The 19046-nt window shown below is 35.5% G+C and overlaps 1 pseudogene; it reads right to left on the bottom strand.

Annotated features, from left to right (window-relative positions):
- Positions 1-17281: 17281 nt before the first annotated feature.
- LOC119518390 lies at positions 17282-18603 on the bottom strand (annotated as a pseudogene).
- Positions 18604-19046: the final 443 nt, after the last annotated feature.

Raw genomic sequence — 19046 nt, 5'->3', positions numbered from 1 at the left:
CACATGCTTTATAAAGGACATCTCATTTAATTTCTCAAACCCTACATGGACAGATATGCTTATAATAAGATAGGATTTATCCTGACATCTTTCTTACACATAGAAAATTCATCAGACAATTATTATCGTATGATCTTATGTTCTGTTACAACATCTGGGAGAGAAAGAAGGTCAAACAATTTTCTTAGGGATATCTTTTGAATTATTAACATCCATGGCTTTTACAGCTAATCACAACTCAGCATTTGAACTTTTTATGCTTGGAGTAGTTTATCATAAACAGATATTTTGGAAGGTCCCTCTAGGCAAATAGGAGTGCTTCTAGTGAATTAAAAGCAACTATATTTGCATGTACCTTAAATTTCTCTAACCTAAGTGACAGGAAAATTGTCAAGAAATATATAGAGTCAACCATGTGCTGATTGGTGATGAAAGCCTCTGTCAGAATTATGTGCCTAATTCGAAGACTAAATCCATGGCAATCTCTGATTTTTGCTTGTTTGGTTTTACAAAATTTCAGATTTTAGGTCCGCAGCTAAGTAAATACATGTGCCCTGTTTATCCACAGGCAGACAACTTAGGCATCCTCCCTGGGTGGCCTGAATACTCCCCAACCAGAGTCCCAGTCATGGCAATCAGGTATCAGTTTAAACTTGAATTACAGTCCCAGTGGTGAAAAGTCAGAGCCCCATCCACTTAACAGTCAATCTTCCTCACTCTATTCATTCTACCATTAAGAATAGTGAAAGCTTTATATTCCTGATGCTTTGATCTCTTTCCTCGATATCAACTACATCCCTCAACCACACACAAATTACACACACATACGCCTACACAAACCAGCCTGCAAAAATTCTTTATTTAAGCTAAACAATATCATGCATACATGTCTTTTTTGACTAAATGCCTAGGGTCATGACAGTCAGAGAATGCCCTATGTCCCTCCCAAACGGATGAATGTGCTCATTACTTTGGAAACCGGGAAGTTTGCTATAATAATGCATTGAAACTCTGTCTAACATTTTACAAGTATCCTGGAGCAGGTATGATGATACGTATCATTTATAAATTGCCTTATTTAACCCAAAAAATAATTTTTGAGGTTGCTATCGATACTCTTATTTACAGAGGAAGAAACTTCCATAGACGTTACACAAGTTAAATGTCAACCCACTTTGGGCATTAGTGTGGAATTTTAACAAATTTCTATCTTATTCGAAAAACTCAAGATTTCTATTTAATGGAGCAAACTGGAAAGATGTAAAACAAAGTGCAAAAACTTAAACATAATGAAAGGGCAAAAAAAGCGTCCTTTAATTCTCCAGAGCTCAAATTCTCCTATTTAGAGCCAGTGGCAGTGCATCTAGAAGGTTCAAGCTCCAAAAGAAGAAATTGGTAATCAGACACCGAGACACAAGTCCCCATCACTGACTTTGTAATCAGGTTATTCATACACCTCACATATTTTGAGGGAGCATATCAGGATGTTGTCAGGTTCATATCTAGAGATAATTAATTATCTGATAGCTAATAGTTTTGATTGGGTTCACATCCATTGTTAGTCTCTCCATATCAACTCTCCACACTTCTTCATTCTCCCTGGTCCTCAGAAGCTGACCGAGATGGTCTGTAACAAGGAGGCCTCTTTCCTTTTCTTCCTGCTTCTCTTTTCTTGTCTCTTGCTCTCTCTGCCTTTAGACATTCCACATTTATAAAGTTCACATTGTAAATATCACTAAAAATCATACTCAAAGATAGAACCTACTCAAGTGGGTGGAGGAAGGAGAAAAGGGGGCTGAACAAAGAAACGTGTATTTTCCTTCTAGTGTGACATGTGCTGTTGTGTCAGGAGAGGGCATATGTTGAACAAATTTTTCAATAAAACTTAGTTTCAAGTGCTCCATAGAGACAGTAGCCCTACATCCTAGAGGCATGAGCATCAAGTTTAAAATCAATGGGCAGAGTAGAAAATTTATAAGAGAAAGAAAAATCAAAGTAGAGAAAAAATAATCTATATTCATTAAGCTAGGAAAGAGCCATTGATAACATTTTTGCATGGATAACATAAACAATCACATATGTAACATTATATGTAACCACAATCTATCTATCTACCTATCTATAAATTGTATATAAAATTTTGCATTGGTATATCATCTAATTTATTCTGTCATTTTATATGCTTTAAAAATGAGATTTTTATTGGTTTTTAAGTATTCCATTATAAGGCTTATTATAATTTATTTGTCAGTTTGCTTCATAGACATTTAGGTTGTTTCAATTTTTAAATACTGTATCTCCTATTAAAATCAAATATATTGGTCCTTATTTCTGCCACTTCCCTGATAGATTATTAGACAACTATTTATTGGATGAAGTATTAAAATATTTTTAGTTTTCTGATTTACATTGCCAAAGGGATTTCTAGAGAGGTGGAATCAATTCACTCTTCTACAGAAAGATATGAGTGAGGCTGTATCTCCATAAAATCTCTAGCAATCTATCAGTTGCTAGTTAAATAAGTGAGAAATGGCATATTGTTATTTTCATTTACTTTAATATGAAAGTTTATTATGAATTTCACATATTTATTTACTGTTTGCATTTCTCATTTAGAAACTTTTCTGTTAATATCTTTGGCTAGTTTAACCTTGGCAAATTTTTTTGCTTTTAAGTGTTTCAACATAATGACAAAGAAATCATGCCCTATTTTTTTTTAATTTTTCCATGTTTGTGATTTCATGTATTATGGGTTTTTTTTTTAGCATTTTATCCAAACAATAATATGTTCTTAAGAATTTCTGTCACATATTATGATGGACTATTATGATCCCAAACGTGTGTGTGAGTGGGTACTTACATACATTTTTAGTTTTCATATTCTGTCATTTTCACATAAACTGTAAATCAGGTAAAGGATTGTTGAAGGAATACATAATATGAAGGAATGATCTAATTTGATCATTTAACAATTTTCCCTAATAGTATAACTTTTAAATATGATTTGTTGGATGACCTATCCACATTTCCATTGATTGTGATAGTCACCCCTTTTTTATAGTAAATATTTTGGAAACTTCCGGTTGGGTTTAAGGAATATTTTTTTTTATTGTTCCATTGATCGGGTTGGTTTCTTTTACTGTTCCCAAAATCTTTAAATTGCTGTAGCTTTAGTGTTCTTAAAGCTATATGAAAAGAGTCCTGACTCTAGTTTTCTTATTCATTCTGTTCAAAAGGCCCTATTTTTTATAATTACTTTTTTAAATGCACTTTGGTTGAGATATAGTCACATACCATATAATCCATCCAAAGTGTACAATAAATGACATTTTAGTATAATCAGAGTTTTGTGTGTATTATCACAATCAATTTTAGAATATTTTCATTACTCAAAAAAGAAAAATACCATACCCCTTAGCAGTCACCTCTAAGTCTCTATAATCTTCCCCAGACTTACATAATCACTGACCTATTTCTGTCTCTATAGGTTTATTTAAATTTATAATTTATATAAATGGAACCATACAATATGTAGTATTTGTGTCTGGTTTCTTTCACTTAGCATAATGGTTTTTTAAAAATTATTATTTTTTAATTACATAAGTTGTAGGTTTACAGAAAAGTCATGTAAAAAAATACATCATTTCCATATACCCCCTATTGTTGACAATTTGCATTAGTGTGGTACCTTTGTTATATCTGATGAAAGAATATTGCAATAGTACTATTTATTAACTATAGTCCATAGTTACATAGCATACTTTTTTTTTTTTTTACTATTTACCGCCCTATTATTAAAACCTTGTAATACTGTTGTACATTTGTTATAATTCATGAAAGAACATACTTGTACTATTAACCCCAATCCCCATCATCTACAACAGGGTACACTGTGTTATACAGTCCCATGTTTTATCTCCTAACATTCATTTTAGTAACATACATGACCCAAAACTTCCCCCTTTCAACCACATTCACATACATGGTTCAGCACTGTGAATTACAATCACAATAATGTGCTACCATCACCACCATCTATTTCCAAACCTTTACAATCAACGTAAATAGAAATTCTGTACAAATTAGGCATCAGCTCCCTATTCTCTACCCTAATCTACTCCCTAGTAACCTATATTCTAGATTCTATCTCTATGAGTTTGCTTATTATAGTTAATTCATATCAGTGAAATCATACAATATTTGTTCTTTCGTACCTGGCTTATTTCACTCAGCATAATGTTCTCAAGGTTCATCCATGTTGTCACATGCATTGAGACTTCATTCCTTTTTACAGTTGAAAAATATTCTAACGTATGCATAACCACATTTTGTTTATCCATTCACTGGTTGATGAACATGTGGATTGATTCCATCTCTTGGCAATTGTAAATAATGCTACTATGATCATCGGTATGCAAGTATCTGTTCAAATACCTGCTTTCAGTTCTTCTGGGTATGTGCCTAGTAGGAGGATTGCCAGATCTTATGGTAATCCTATGCTTATCTTCTTAAAGAGCTGACACACTACTTTCCACACTGTCTACATTTTAAAATCACACTTGGGATGAATGAGTGTTCCTATTTCTTCACATCCACTCTAATAATTCTAATTATTTTTTTTAGTTGTAGCCATTCTAGTGGGTGTGAAATGATCTCTCACTGGGGTTTTGATTTGCATTTCCCTAAGAGATAGTGATGTTGAGTATATTTTCATGTGCTTTTTAGCCTTTTGCATACCCTCTTTGGTGAAATGTCTATTCAAGTCCTTGTCCATTTTTTAAACTGGGTTGTTTGTCTTTTTATCATTGAGTTGTAGGATTTCTTTATATATTATGGATATTAAATCCTTATTGGAAATGTGGTTTCCAAAAATGTTCTGCCATTGAGTAGGCTGCCTTTTCACTTTTTTGACAAAGTCCTTTGAAGCATGAAAGCTTTTAATTTTGAAGAGCTTTCATTTATCTATTTTTGTTTTCATTGCTTGTGTTTTGGGTGTAAAATCTAAGACACCACTGCCTATCACAAGATCCTGAAGATGCTTCCCTGCATTTTCTTCTAGGAGTTTTATAGTCCTGTTCCTTATATTTAGGTCTTTGTTCCATTTTGAGTCAATTTTTTGATATGGTGTGATATAGGGGTCCTCTTTCATTCTTTCGCATGTGGCTATCTAATTCTTCCAGCATAATTTATTGAGGAAACTATTCTTTCCCAATTGTGTGGATGTGGCAGCCTTGGCAAATATCAATTTGCACAGGTGTGAGGGTCCATCTCTGAACTCTCAATTGTATTCCATTAGTCACTATACCTATCTTTTTGCCAGTACCATGCTGTTCTGACCATTGTATCTTGGTAATATGCTTTAAAGTTAGAAAGGGTGAATCCTCCTTCATTCTTCTTTATCAAGATGTTACTGGTTATTCAGGGCCCCTTAAGCTTCCAAATAAATTTGATAATTGGCTTTTCCATTTCTGCAAAGTAGGATTTTGGAATTTTGATTGAGATTGCATTGAATCTATATATCATTTTGGGTAGAATCGACATCTTAATGATATTCTTCTGATCCATGAACATGAATTGTCCTTCCATTTATTTAGGTCTTCTTTGATTTCTTTTGGCAATGTTTTGTAGTTTTCTGTGTACAAGTCTTTACATCCTTGGTTAAATTTATTCCTAGATATTTGATTCATTTAGTTGCTATTGTAAATGGAATTTTTTTCTTGATTTCCTCCTCAGCTTGCTCATTACTTGTGTATAGAAACACCACTGAGTTTTGCACATTGATCTTGCACCCTGCCTATTTGCAGAACTTGCTTATTAACTCTAGTAGCTTTGATGTCAAATTTGTTGGACTTTCTATATATAGGATCATGTCATCTGCAAATAGTGAAAGTATTACTTTTTCCCTTCCAATTTGGATGTCTTTTATTTCTTTTTCTTGCCTAACTGCTTTGACTAGATCTAGCACAATACTGAATAACAGTGGTGGAAGTGGGCATCCTTGTCTTGTTCCAAATCTTAGAGGGAAAGCTTTCAGTCTATCCCCATTGAGTATGATGCTAGCTGTGATTTTTCATATGTGCCCTTTATCATGCTGAGGAAGTTTCCTTCTACTCCTATATTTTGAAGTGTTTTTATAAAGAAAGGATGCTGTATTTGTCAAATGCCTTTTTTGCATCAGTAGAGATGATCGTGTGGTTTTTCCCCTTCCATTTGGTAACGCAGTGTATTACATTAACTGATTTTCTTGTGTTGAACTGCCCATGCATACCTGGGATAAAACCTACTTGCTCATCATTTATAATTCTTTTATTGTGACATAGATTAGATTTGCAAGCTTTTTTGAGGATTTTTGCATGTATATTCATAATGGAAATTTGTCTGTAATTTTCTTTTCTTTTAGTATCTTTATCTGGCTTTGATATTAGGGTGATTCTGACCTCATAAAAAGAGCTAGGTAGCTTTTTCTCCTCTTCAATATTTTTTTGGAAGAGTTTGAGCAGGATTGCTATTAATTCTTTTTGGAATGATTTTTAGAATTCACCTGTGAAGCCATCTGGTCCTGGGCTTTTCTTTGTTGGGAGGGTTTTGATGACTGATTCATTCTTTTTACTTGTAATTTATCTGTTAAGATCTTCTATTTCTTGTAGAGTCATTTTAGTTACTTTGTGTGTTTTTAGGAATTCATCAATTTTATCTAGGTTATCTAATATGTTGGCATACATTTATTCATAATATCCTCTTACAATCCTTTTCATTTCTGTGGGGTGAGTACTAATGCCCCCCTCATTTCTCTTTTTATTGATTCGTGTCTTCTCTCTTTTTTCCTTTGTCAGTCTAGCTAAGGATTTGTGAATTTTAGTTATTTTATTTATTGATCTTCTCAAAGAACCAACTTTTGTTTTGTTCATTTTCTCTATTGTTTTTTTAATTATTATTTATTTCATTTATTTCTGCTTCAACTTTGTTTTTTCTTTCCTTCTGCTTGCTTTGGGCATAATTTACTGTTCTTTTCCTAGTTCTTCCAGGTGTGCAATTAGGCCTTTGATTTTAGCTCTTTCTTCTTTCTTAATGTAAGTGTGTAAGGCTAATTTCACTCTCATCACTGCTTTCACTGCATCACATAAGTTTTGGTATGCTCTGTTCTCATTTTCATTTGTGTCAAGATATTTACTGATTTCCTTGCAATTTCTTCTTTGACCTGCTGATTGTTTAAGAGAGTATTATTTAACTTCTATATTCTTGTGAATTTTCCAATTCTCTGCCTATTATTGATTTCTAGCATCCTTTGATTATGGTCAGAAAAGATAATTTGCATGATTTGGTCTTCCTAAATTTATTGAGACTTGTTTGGTGACCCAATATGTGCTGTATCCTGGAGAATGATCCCTGTGCACTTGAGAATATATTCCCTGCTGTTTGGGGTGTAATGTTCTCTATATATCTGTTAGGTCTAGTTCATTTATCATATTATCAAGTTCTCTGTTTCCTTACTGATCTTCCATCTAGATGCTCTATCTATTTCATAAGAGTGGTTTATTGAAATCGCCAATCATTATCATAGAGACATCTACTGCTCCCTTCATTTTGGCTAGTGTTTGCCTCATGTATTTTGGGGAACCTTGGTTAGATTCATAAATATTTATGACTGTTATTTTCTTGGTTCACTGCCCTTTTTATTCACCTATCGTGTACTTCTTTGGCTTTCATAACAGATTTCAACTTCAAGTCTATTTTGTCTGATATTAGTATAGCTACCCCAGCTCTTTCTTGGTTACTATTTGCATGGAATGTCTTTCCTATCCTTTCACATTCAACTTGCATTATCTGGATGTATGAGTAACCCATTTTTCAAAGCAGAGTTATCATAATGGAATTTGGTGAAGAACATTCAAGATAGTTTTATACTTAATAAACTAGCTATTAAAATTTCTCAAGTACCTATAGAGCAATAACTATTGCATTCTTTGCCTGGCCAGTCCTCTCCATCATTCCTGCCATGCACATTTCCATGTTTGGATTATCTTGCCCAAAATACTTGGAATTTGCATTGTTTTGCATATTTTTACTTGTTTAAAGGTTTGGCAACTATTTAAACTTTGATCAGAACTACTGAACAGCACATATAAGAGATAAAGAGTAATGTTCCTACTGACTTATCCTACTAACTTATCCCACATTCCCACAATCAACTTATTCCATCATTCTAATGTATTAACTTGCTCTTAAAGCAATGTTGTGAGAATTAGGTTAAGTTTAGCTTTCATACAGGGTGGGGGCAGCTTGGGAGAATGGCAGAGGGTTAAGAAGCCAAGCTGTAATTGGCGGCCAGTCCTCCTATTTATCCACCCACTGTCCTTGCAAGATGGAGACTTGGGGGGGGGGGGTTGTTCCTAAAATAGCCTCATATCTTGTTACCAAACTAGCTCAGACTGACTCTGCAGTTAAAGAACAAAAGGAAAGAGGCCATGTAAGCATAATAGTGGTGTCAGTGCCTTATATGGGCGTAACAGTTATAGCAAGGGGTGGATTGTTTCAAATGTTTCTTGTTTCAAATGTTTCAAATTTGCACAGGAGACTTGTATGGAATGCTTCAATTTTGTGCAGGCTGAATGTTTCAAATTTGAGCGTATTACTTAGGCCTGTCGAATAGGCTGTAACCTCTGGAGTATCCAGCCAATGGAGAAACAGGGGAGGGACTTGCATGTTAGGCTTAGGGCACAAATAGTACTGTGTTCTATTGTTCTGCATGCCAACCCCCCACATTTTGGTTGTGCACCCATTCTTGCAAGTTTCTGAATAAATTATTTTCTTCTCCACAATTGGGTGAGCGTTTATTCCTTTAAGTATAGTGTCTGTTTCTCACAATGTGTAATGTAAAAAAGAAAATCCACAGTATAGACTTTCCATCTCAACTTGTGCACTTCTCCACCTTCTCAATGAGATAGGGAAGCCATCAGACACGGTCCTTTCTCTAACCAATGGCCATCTTTAGTGGAGTTGGCATATAGGTAATGTGGTTGTCTGCAAGGCAAAAAATTGCAATCTCTTGACTTGCCTAGTGGCCCCATCTCTTCTGCTAAGAAGAGCCAACTCATTTGTCATGACTTAATTTTAAGATCGTTTTCTTTAGAAGTCCTCCATGATGCCAATGCATGTGACAGGTCATACGGCTAAAAAGCTATATATCTGAATATTCTTAGCTACAATTACCTATTCAATGTCTTTCTTCCCTATTAGACTGTAAGCTCCATGAAGGCAAGGACCATGCCTGATTTGTCCATCACTGTATTTCTATATATAAAGTGTGTGTGTTATATTTATTTATAAATGAGTACCATGACTAGATTCTTTGATAAGGGCAAGTACAGAAGCAATGGACACAGAAAGAAAAGGTACACGTTGGTACCAAAAAAAAAAAAAAATTAAAACAAAATGAATAATTGCATCAAGCTGACAACATTCTGAAAACCATGACTTTTTTGCACATTTACACAACATCATATCAATTCCAAGAAGAAATCTAGGTCTACAAGTGGAGAGTATACAATATAAATTCCTTTATAATTAATTTTATTCAAATACTCTGTAATGGGAGCATTAGGGAATGAGTTGTCTCTCATTATTTTCACCACAAATGTTAAAAGGAAATCTACAATGCAAATATATTCCTTCAGAACTCTGAATTAAGCTGAAATGTTTTCTTTGGGGGGGGGGGGTAGAGTGGAAATGCAGATAGAGTGTAAATACTAAGCTGTGAAAAAATTACTTCTTGGCACTTAGTTATGAATACTCAAATGCATGGACATTAAGAAAGGAAAAGGGATTTAGGAGTGAGTTCACAGCAGGCAGATGGCACTTAGGTCTTTCAGTTCTTTCATGTGTGAAACAATATCACATCATAAAATGAACTTGGAAGCCAGAAGTGGAGCACATGAGGAGTAAATTTATGAACCAGCCAAGGGACAGGTGTGTGTAGGTTTATGTGTGTCTGTGTCAGTATGCACATACATACAATGTGTGGAAACTTCAAATGTATTTATATTCTGTTCTATATAATATAGATGCATTTAAAACCACAGAGAATTATAAGTAAGGTATTCCTTGTGTTCTAGGAATGATGCCATTCCAGAGCCTATTTTAGGACCACAAAGTAAAGGACCCATCCCTTAACCCAATACTTAGCAAACCATATCTGAGCAGTATAATAAGATACATATAGATTTCTCGGTTTGTTTTAGAATAATCATTCTCAGGGCATTTCAAAATTGAAGTCACAGTCAGCTTACAAGACAGTTCAGTGAGCTGCCAATTGTGATGACAAGACATGTAAACAAAAACAAGTCAATAATTCAATGTCCCAGTGAGACTAGGCAGTTCTCTAGGATTCTAACCTTGCACTGATCCGTCCACTCGCCTCATGGAGCTTTGGTCATTACCACATTCAGTTATCTCCGACCCTCGACCCCCACCTGTTTTCTAGGACTGTGATCCCAGGATGTCTGGGAAGTACTGCTTGTCTCTGGACTTACTGCTTGCCTCCTATTCTTACTGCTGTTCAGCAATAGACATTGTGTCATATCTGCCTTCCATTTTTTCATCTATAGCACATTCTTTTATGTAGTGGAACCACAGCACTGTTATTTATTAGTTGTGGGAAAATATAAATATTTCAGAAGCCCTCTAAACCTCAATTTTCTTACCTGTAAAATTAGTATCATTGTGCTAATTAACCCCCAAATCCAATATAAACACCTAAGTAATCTTACGTGGTGAACGAGAGTAACTGAATAATTTGCCTTCTACTCTGCTGGTTTCATGCAGTTCTATAACAACACAGCCTTAACAAATCCCTGTTTTCTCTTAGCTAACAACTAGCCTCCATCCAAGATCCATCCTGGTCCAATTTGGGTTATGGTTGGGGGTCCGGGGAAGCAAGGATAGGCATAGGATACAGACTCAAACTTCTACCAAAAATAGATAACCACAGAGTGAATCCAGAGAATGTAGAAAGGAAACAATACGGTTAAAAATTAATCAAATAGAAAACAAACAACGGAGATGATCAACGAAACCTAAAACTGGTTCTTTCGAAAGACTGAAAAAAAAAAGAAAAGTATCTGCTAAATGTATTAAGGATGAGAGTGAGCAAGAGCAGAATTGAATGTTAGGAACAAAAATGGGATCCTAATGTATGGAAGATTTTTGTTAATCATAATAGATTTGTAGACACAACCTTTTGCCAATAATTTGAAAATGTATATTTTCCTACAAATGTTTTATTTATTCTATTTTATGAATACTGAATCAAAAATAAAAAAAGAAAATCTGAATATAGCCACAACAATTAAAGAAAAGCAATAGAAAGAAATAATTATCTCCAAAAGAAACTCTGAACTTGTTTGACAGGCAAAAATTACTAGCAAAATGGTCTAAATTCCTCACCACCCTATTTTGTCCAGATTAATATTCTCAGCTACAACTGAAAACACAGATAGAGAAATGCAGTCATTACTCACAGTGAATTATTATTTTGGGGTGGGGGGTGAATTGAAGACACACACAAAGTGTTCCATCTAATTCATTCACATTAACAGATTGCCACTGTTTCATTATGAAAGCCAGGCATAGTCATCCAAAACAACAAAAATCATTATCTCCTATATGTCAGAAATGTTTGTGTGAAGCACATTATCTCAACTGTCACATGAATTAAAATTAAATAAATAATTTAAGAGACAAAAGGGAATAGAAGTGAAAAAGTGTTACAAAATATAAACAAACTAATGTAGGAAAAAAGTAAGCACGTGAGGGACAATGAATAGAGATGGACTTAAGGAAAAATTTCAGAAAGGGGTTTTGTCTGTTTGGATCTTAAAAGATAAATAAGAATCTACAAGTTCGAGAAAAGAGATTTAGGGAAAGCATTTTGGACAGAGAAATGGCACATACTGAAGATAAGAGGCACAAAAGATCACTGTGTTTGATGAGTGAGCAAAACATATTTACCTTAAAGTTGCTTCTTAATAATCCTAACACTACCAAGCCTGTATAAAGTGAAGTGATATGGGAGAATGAATTCAAATGACCCCAATTTATGGTGGGTAAGAATGGAAGAGACATCAGTTTGAAGGAGACGGGAGATGTTCACAGAATCACGCAGGATGTTAGATCTAGAAGGATTCTTATGGCTCTTATCTCCAACTACTTCATTTTACAGTAGAAGAAACAAACCCAGCTTAATCCAGTATGTTCCTTAAAGCTAGTGGCAAAGCAGTGGCAGAAACTTTGATTCTCTTTGAGGGGTGCAGGGACCCATTTCTCTGGAGAGGAGATGGCAGTGTGGTATCTCTTTGCCAAAATTCCTGATTTCCTCTGTATTTATGTGGCATTCTCTCCTTATCCACTCTTCCTGATGCAGTCTCTTGCCTTCACTGAAGCAGTTGATTAATTACCAAAAACTATCAAACTCTGCAGTGACATCCCCTAGGCAAAGGCTGCCTTCCTGCCTGACATGCCAATCTGGGTGAAGGTCTGAGATTCTGCATGTTTTCTGACATCTTTGTTTACATGGCTCCTCTGCCTGTGGGTGCATCAGTGGGAAAGGGGTTGACTTTAACAAACACGATACTGCTCCCCACCAGCAGGCCTGCTGCTGCTGCTGTTGTTTCCAGTCCTCCGAAGGCAGGATCCACCATATGCTTCTCTACCACTGCCTCAGCACAGTGAATAAGTGAATGGAAGGAGCAGGAGCCAGTAGAAGTGAGGAACAGAACTGGCATTCAGCCTAGCCAGACAGCAGGGTAAAGCAGACACTATTTCATAAAGGAATGGAAATCCAGGACACAAGTGCTACTATTCCAAGAACTCAGATTCTAGTTCTGCTATGCCTGCCCCAGGCAATGCCAAAAGCAGTCAGAATAATGCAGCTTTGCAACCAAATGTGATTATCATTTTGTGGTTCTCAAACTCATAAAGATTTGTAAATGGCAACAACATTACCATCCAATGACTACAAGGGTATATAATAAGATGCATGAAGCCACCTATGTATGAGAACATCCAGCTTTGCCCCCTAGAAAGGTTTTACCATTTGGAAATATGCATGAAGTGTCCTAAAGATGTCCACATCCCTTGTATAATAATTATAAAATAACATTAGGGATCTGAACACATGAGAACAAAACGAACACACAGATATATGTATAATATGACAATAATGGAAATGTGCTTTGCTCATATGTCCTGGCATAGATATGAAGACACCACTTGCTACCCTTCTGGATCCTTCACCATGTTTGCACCAAAGATAAACTTTGAGTGTGTGGCTATAAGCCAGTGATTGATCATGGCTATGTTATAAAGGATTATTCAGGAAGATGAAGAACTCCTTAAATGAGTGTCTGTAGCTTGAAGACTCCCCAATGGCCTGGACAAAGCTTTCTTGGAAATGTGCTGTACTGCTGAGAGTCTTCCTCTTCCAATTACCCTCCCTTCCCTCTGTCCTTTCAAAGGAGTCACACCTGCAGTGAGTTCCGAAAATTTTCTCTACTTTCTCCTGCATATGTAAGCCTGTATATTGTAGGCACCTTGTTGAATCCAAAGTAATACATATAAGGATATTCAACCTATTAATTGATATAAAAAATATAAATAACCTAAATATGCAATAGCATGATTAGATATGTAACAATTATAATATTAAAATCTATGGATATTGTACTTTTAACAAGTCAAAGTCATATTTTGAGCTTCAGCAAAAGTATATTTCAGACAGATATATTTTTGTTAAGATGACAATTTTCACTAAATCAGTTTACAAATTAAAAAAATGAGCAAATGTTAAGATTTTACAATACACAGATTTGGTGAAGATCCACAGGGAAAACTTGACACTGCCTTCCATAATTCCCCAAGAGAAATATTTGTTGCTAAAACTAGTTTGGTTCCCATATTAGAGACTCACATTGTACCTTGTAGTTCTTCTTAGTATTTAAGTACTGATGACTAGTTTCTCTCCTACATTCTAAACTTCATAAGAGTAAAATAGTTTTTGCACTATTTAAAGCTGTTCCTCCTACTGACAAGGACATTCTAAGGAATTACTGTGGCTTACAGGGCCTCTTCTAGCCTTTCAGAAAATCTTCACATGTTATGCCCCTGAAGAATGTGAGGAAAATTTATGGACAATTATAAGTTAAAATTGAAAGGAAGAAAATTTTAAGAGAGGAGTGAATTGAACAAATGAAGGAACTAAATCCTAGGCATTGATATCATAGTCATTCTATCTATTTAACAGCATGTATTTATAAAGAACCAAACTAGGTATTGATTATGTGAGTCAATTAAACATGAATTTATTTATTGCATATTATGGATCAGTCATTGGGCTATGCACCGAGTACTTAGAGACAGACATCAATTGTTCACATACTTAAAAGTTTTTCAGTCTACCCAGAAAAGACATTAAAGATGTAAGTACAAGATATTTGAGTTATTGTGATAGAAATATGTTGTGGGGGCACATGGAAAACCATCTCATGTAACATTTACAACCATCCTGTGAATTTATGACCAGAAGAATAGAGTGAATTATTGCTCATAATTATTTTGAAAAAATATCTAGCATTGTATGATGTACATTGAAGGAGGGTTAATAAATGTCATTTCTCTTTTTGTTTCCACATTCAAATATACAGCCCTAAAATTAGTCCTTGACTATAAAAATTGATTGTCTAAAATTTTAAAAGAATTAACCACCTCTTTCTAAATTAATTTACTTGTGAAATTCATTGTGAAAGGTTTTTCCTTGCCTTATATTCTATACCTGTCTGTTTATGAGTCTATGAGTTAGAGGCAGGAAAAATTAGGAATCAATTCTTTCTTATAGTCAGTCACATCACTCACCTACTTTTCAACTTTTCAAATAATTTGTTTAATTGCCTTGAGTATAAATTTCAGATATTTTAGTATGATGTACAAAACCAATGATCTGGCTTCTTTTTTCTCATTTCCATACTCCATCACCTCTCCACTCTGTAAGTTTGCCTAAGCTTCAGCCACATTCAATTCCTCATGGTACAAAAAGCTCATGCTCCCGTTCATTCTCTCTCCTTTCTCCTGTTCTCCATCTCCTAATCAACAATATGCTGGGAGTGCCTTTTCACTTCCCCTCATCTTTTAGCATGGTTCTTCAAGAGTCACCTCAAAAACCTCCAATTCCAGGAGGCATTCCTTGACCCTACCCAAACAAGTATCTCTTGGGTCATCCTCCTATTAGCACTTTATACATGTCTTTATCTTCTCACTTATACCGAGTTGATAAAATTTTCAAACTCTTTCACAAGCCCAAGAGCTCTGTGAATGCAGGAGCTGTTGCATTCTTTATTGCACTTTCAGCACCTCAGTACAGATGCATAAATATTTATTGAATAAATGTTGAATTAAATGAGGGTCTCTACAAATTCAATATAAACACTATTGATCACAAGAGAGGAGTAGTAAATATATCAATTAATGTCACTGTTTTTTAAAGCAAATAATTTGTTTCATTAACACTTCACCTTCATTAGAGTTTTCAGTGCTCATAACAAAATAAATATATCTGAATGACTACCCCTGTTTATAATACATAGATCAGGCATTTTACTGGAAAAGTGCTGACACTGATGACAAAAGTTAAAAAAAAAAGATCATGGAGGCATTTCTCAAAGTGAGTTAATGAAATATATATATCCTGCTTAATATTTTACCCAAAAACTATTTATAGTAACACAAAAAGGAAATACTGTAATAAACATCACTGAATAGGTTTATGTAGTCTTTAAATATTCTTGGAAGTCCTAAAATAATATGCATTGTGAATAATTAAAAGGGAGATTTTATATATGTTAATGGAATTTTTTACTTAAAATTTTGTCAATTTAATAAAAACATATTAATCATTTGATATGTGTCAAGGCATTTCCTAAGGGTAGTACTCTATGAAACAAACTTCATAAAACAATGCATAAAGTAGCATTTCATTAATGACAATGTTCTTTCCATGCCGATTTTTTTTTTTTTTAATTAGAGAAGTGTGGGTTCACAGAAAATCATGTATAAAATACAGGATTCCCATATACCACCCCACCACCAACACATAGCATTGTTGTGTAACATCTGTTACAATTGATAACAGTTTTATAATTGTATTATTAACTATAGTTCATGGTTTAACACAGCATTCACTATTTGTATAGTGTAGTTCCACGAACTTAAAAAAAATCTTATTATGTTACCATATATGCATTCTAACATTTCCCCTTTTAATCATATATATTTCAGTGCTGTTAATTACGTTCACAGTGTTGTGCTACCATCACTCTCATACCAAAGCCAGACAAAGATACCACAAGAAAACTATAGACCAATCTCTCCAATGAATATAGATAGATGCAAAAATCCCCAACAAAAACATCTGCAAACTAAATCTAACAGCATACTAAAAGAAATTTACGCCATAATCAAGTGGGATTCATCCCTGGCATGCAACGTTGGTTCAACATAAGAAAATCAACCAATGTAATATACCATATTAACACAAGGAAGGGAAAATAACCACATGATCATCTCAATTGATACAAAAAGGCATTTGACAAAATCAGCACCCGTTTTTTATAAAAACAGAACACTAGGAATAGAAGGAAACCTCCTCAACACAACGAAGGACACATATGAAAGACTTACAGATAACCTCCTACTTAATGGTGAAAGACTGAAAGTTTCTCTCCAAGATCAGCAACAAGACAAAGATGCCCACTGTCATCACTTCCACCCAACACCGCACTGGAAGTCCTCACCAGAGCAGCTAGGCAAGAAAAAGAAATAAAAGGCATCAAAATTGGAAAAGAAGAAGCAAAACCCTCCCTATTTGCAGATGACATGTTACTCATCATGAAAAATCCACAATAAAGCTCCTAGAGCTAATAAATGAATTTTGTGAATGTTTTACGGACTATGTCTAGAGTCCTAAACCTAAACCAAAGGACTCCAGTTAATCTGAAGCCAGATTACATTTCCATTCTAATTTCACCATCCTATATAGCAGATGCATTTGCTATTCCAACTGGCTCTAGTTATTCATAAGCCAGCTTAAATGCAACCCCTTCCACTAAATGGGGGTTGAAAGCCACAGGAATGCAAACACTCTGGGGTATTGAACTAGGTCCCAACTCAAGTCTTTTACAGAAATGCTTTCATAAAGTCATGCTCTTAACTTTCTGGCCCCTCTTGGCCTTGGATTTTACACCAAGAAAGTTTGAGAGTTGACAGTAACACAAGAAGGAGCATGAGGGGTAGAGATGGTGAGGCAGTCTGAATTCACGCTTTCATTTGGATACAAAGAGAAAATATAGGCCTGAGAGCTCCTTTAAAGGCAGGATAAGAGAAATTGTAAATGAGGGATCTCTCTGTCACATTGTAGAATGATATTTGCCCATACTCATAGTCTAGGAAAACTCCAACTTTGTGCAATTGCTGTCTCAGGGAAACTCTTTTTAAAGGAGGAAAGACCCAGAAGGTAAAATCACTCCCCATTACAGATCCTGTGAGTAAGAATTTATCTCCAAAAGCATTGGATCTGTCGCCTTTTTGGCTTATAGAGTCCTTATAAATGCTCAACTGCCATTCCATGGTCTTTTCTACACCCACCTCCCAGTAATGCCTCCCAGAGGTGAAGCTCTCCACACCCAACACAGTGGCACTGAAGTCCAATCTGTTTGGGTTGTCAGGTACATCCTGGAGGACATTTCCAAATCACACTTCTCAGGTCCTCAGATAAAATTAGAAAGGCATGAGCTGTTTCAGGATCCAAAGTTACATGTCTTTGGAATACTCAGCATTTCACTCATTCCTGTTATTTGGCAGAAACTCAGGGTGGTGATATGGGCAGGCTCCAGACACTGAAGCAGTAGTGACTCACTCCTTTCCAAAGAATATCTTGCATTCTGGAGCAGTGCTAAGGCAGATTCCCCACACTTCTTCTCTAGCTCTGTGGTGATCCTTTGGAGGCTGCAGATTTGTTCAGAGACCCTGACTTCATCCTCATTCAGTATATTCATGTTTTCTCTTCCCAAATTGTTTTTAGTCTCTGTAGCATCTCCTGGAACTCTTCCTCTAGCTCTCTGGAAAACCCGATCAGTTGATTCAGATGGGCTTCTCTTATATCCAGATTGAATACACATCTCTGCAGTCTCAAGAAGTTCATCTCACTCTCTTCATTCAACAACCAGAATCTTATCCTATATTCAGACGTAATCATCTCTTTAAAATTCTGCTCCTCTCCCTGAATCATCACCATTCTTTCTTGCTCATCAGCCAATATATTTCAGCTACTTTAAGTTTCCCCTTCAATGTGTTCAATATTTCCTGGGATAACTTCTTGTAATTCACAGCAGCCTCTTCTAACTCCATATACCATGTGATTCTTGTGTTCTTGGTACAGGAAACACCTGACACAAAGTGTGATTTGGTCATCTCACAGAATAACTGTGGTGGTTCCAGGGGTTTCACACAGTAGTAATCTGGGATGTTTCTCTGTAGATGGGGGCGGAGCCTTTTTGACATACTGGCACGTGTTACTAGTTGAAGATAGAACTATTAGCCACTGAAACCTTATTTTATTGCCTTTCTTTTCCCCCTTTTGCTCAAAAAGGCATCCTCAACCCTTTGATGTCAGTGTCAGGTTCGTTTCTGGAATCCATGTCCCACGTCGCCAGGGAGACTCACTCCCTGTGGGGTCTTGTCCCACATGAGGTGGAGGTGGATGAATTTATTTCTAGAGTTAGGCTTAGAGAGAGAAAGTCCACATTTGAGCAACAAAATAGGTTCTTTGGAGGTGACTCCTAGGCATAATCATAGGTGGGTTTAGCCTCCCCTTTACAACCACAAGTTTCACAAGAGCAAGCCTCAAGATTGAAGGCTTGACTTATAAAGTAGGGGTTTCCTAATTTCACATAGCGTATGTTCTGTCCATGGTAATCAATCAATATCTCACATTATCATCACTT

This window comes from Choloepus didactylus, chromosome 22, assembly GCF_015220235.1.
Source record: "Choloepus didactylus isolate mChoDid1 chromosome 22, mChoDid1.pri, whole genome shotgun sequence".
Classification (NCBI taxonomy): Eukaryota; Metazoa; Chordata; class Mammalia; order Pilosa; family Megalonychidae; genus Choloepus; species Choloepus didactylus.
This window is presented reverse-complemented; position numbering and strand designations above follow the sequence as displayed.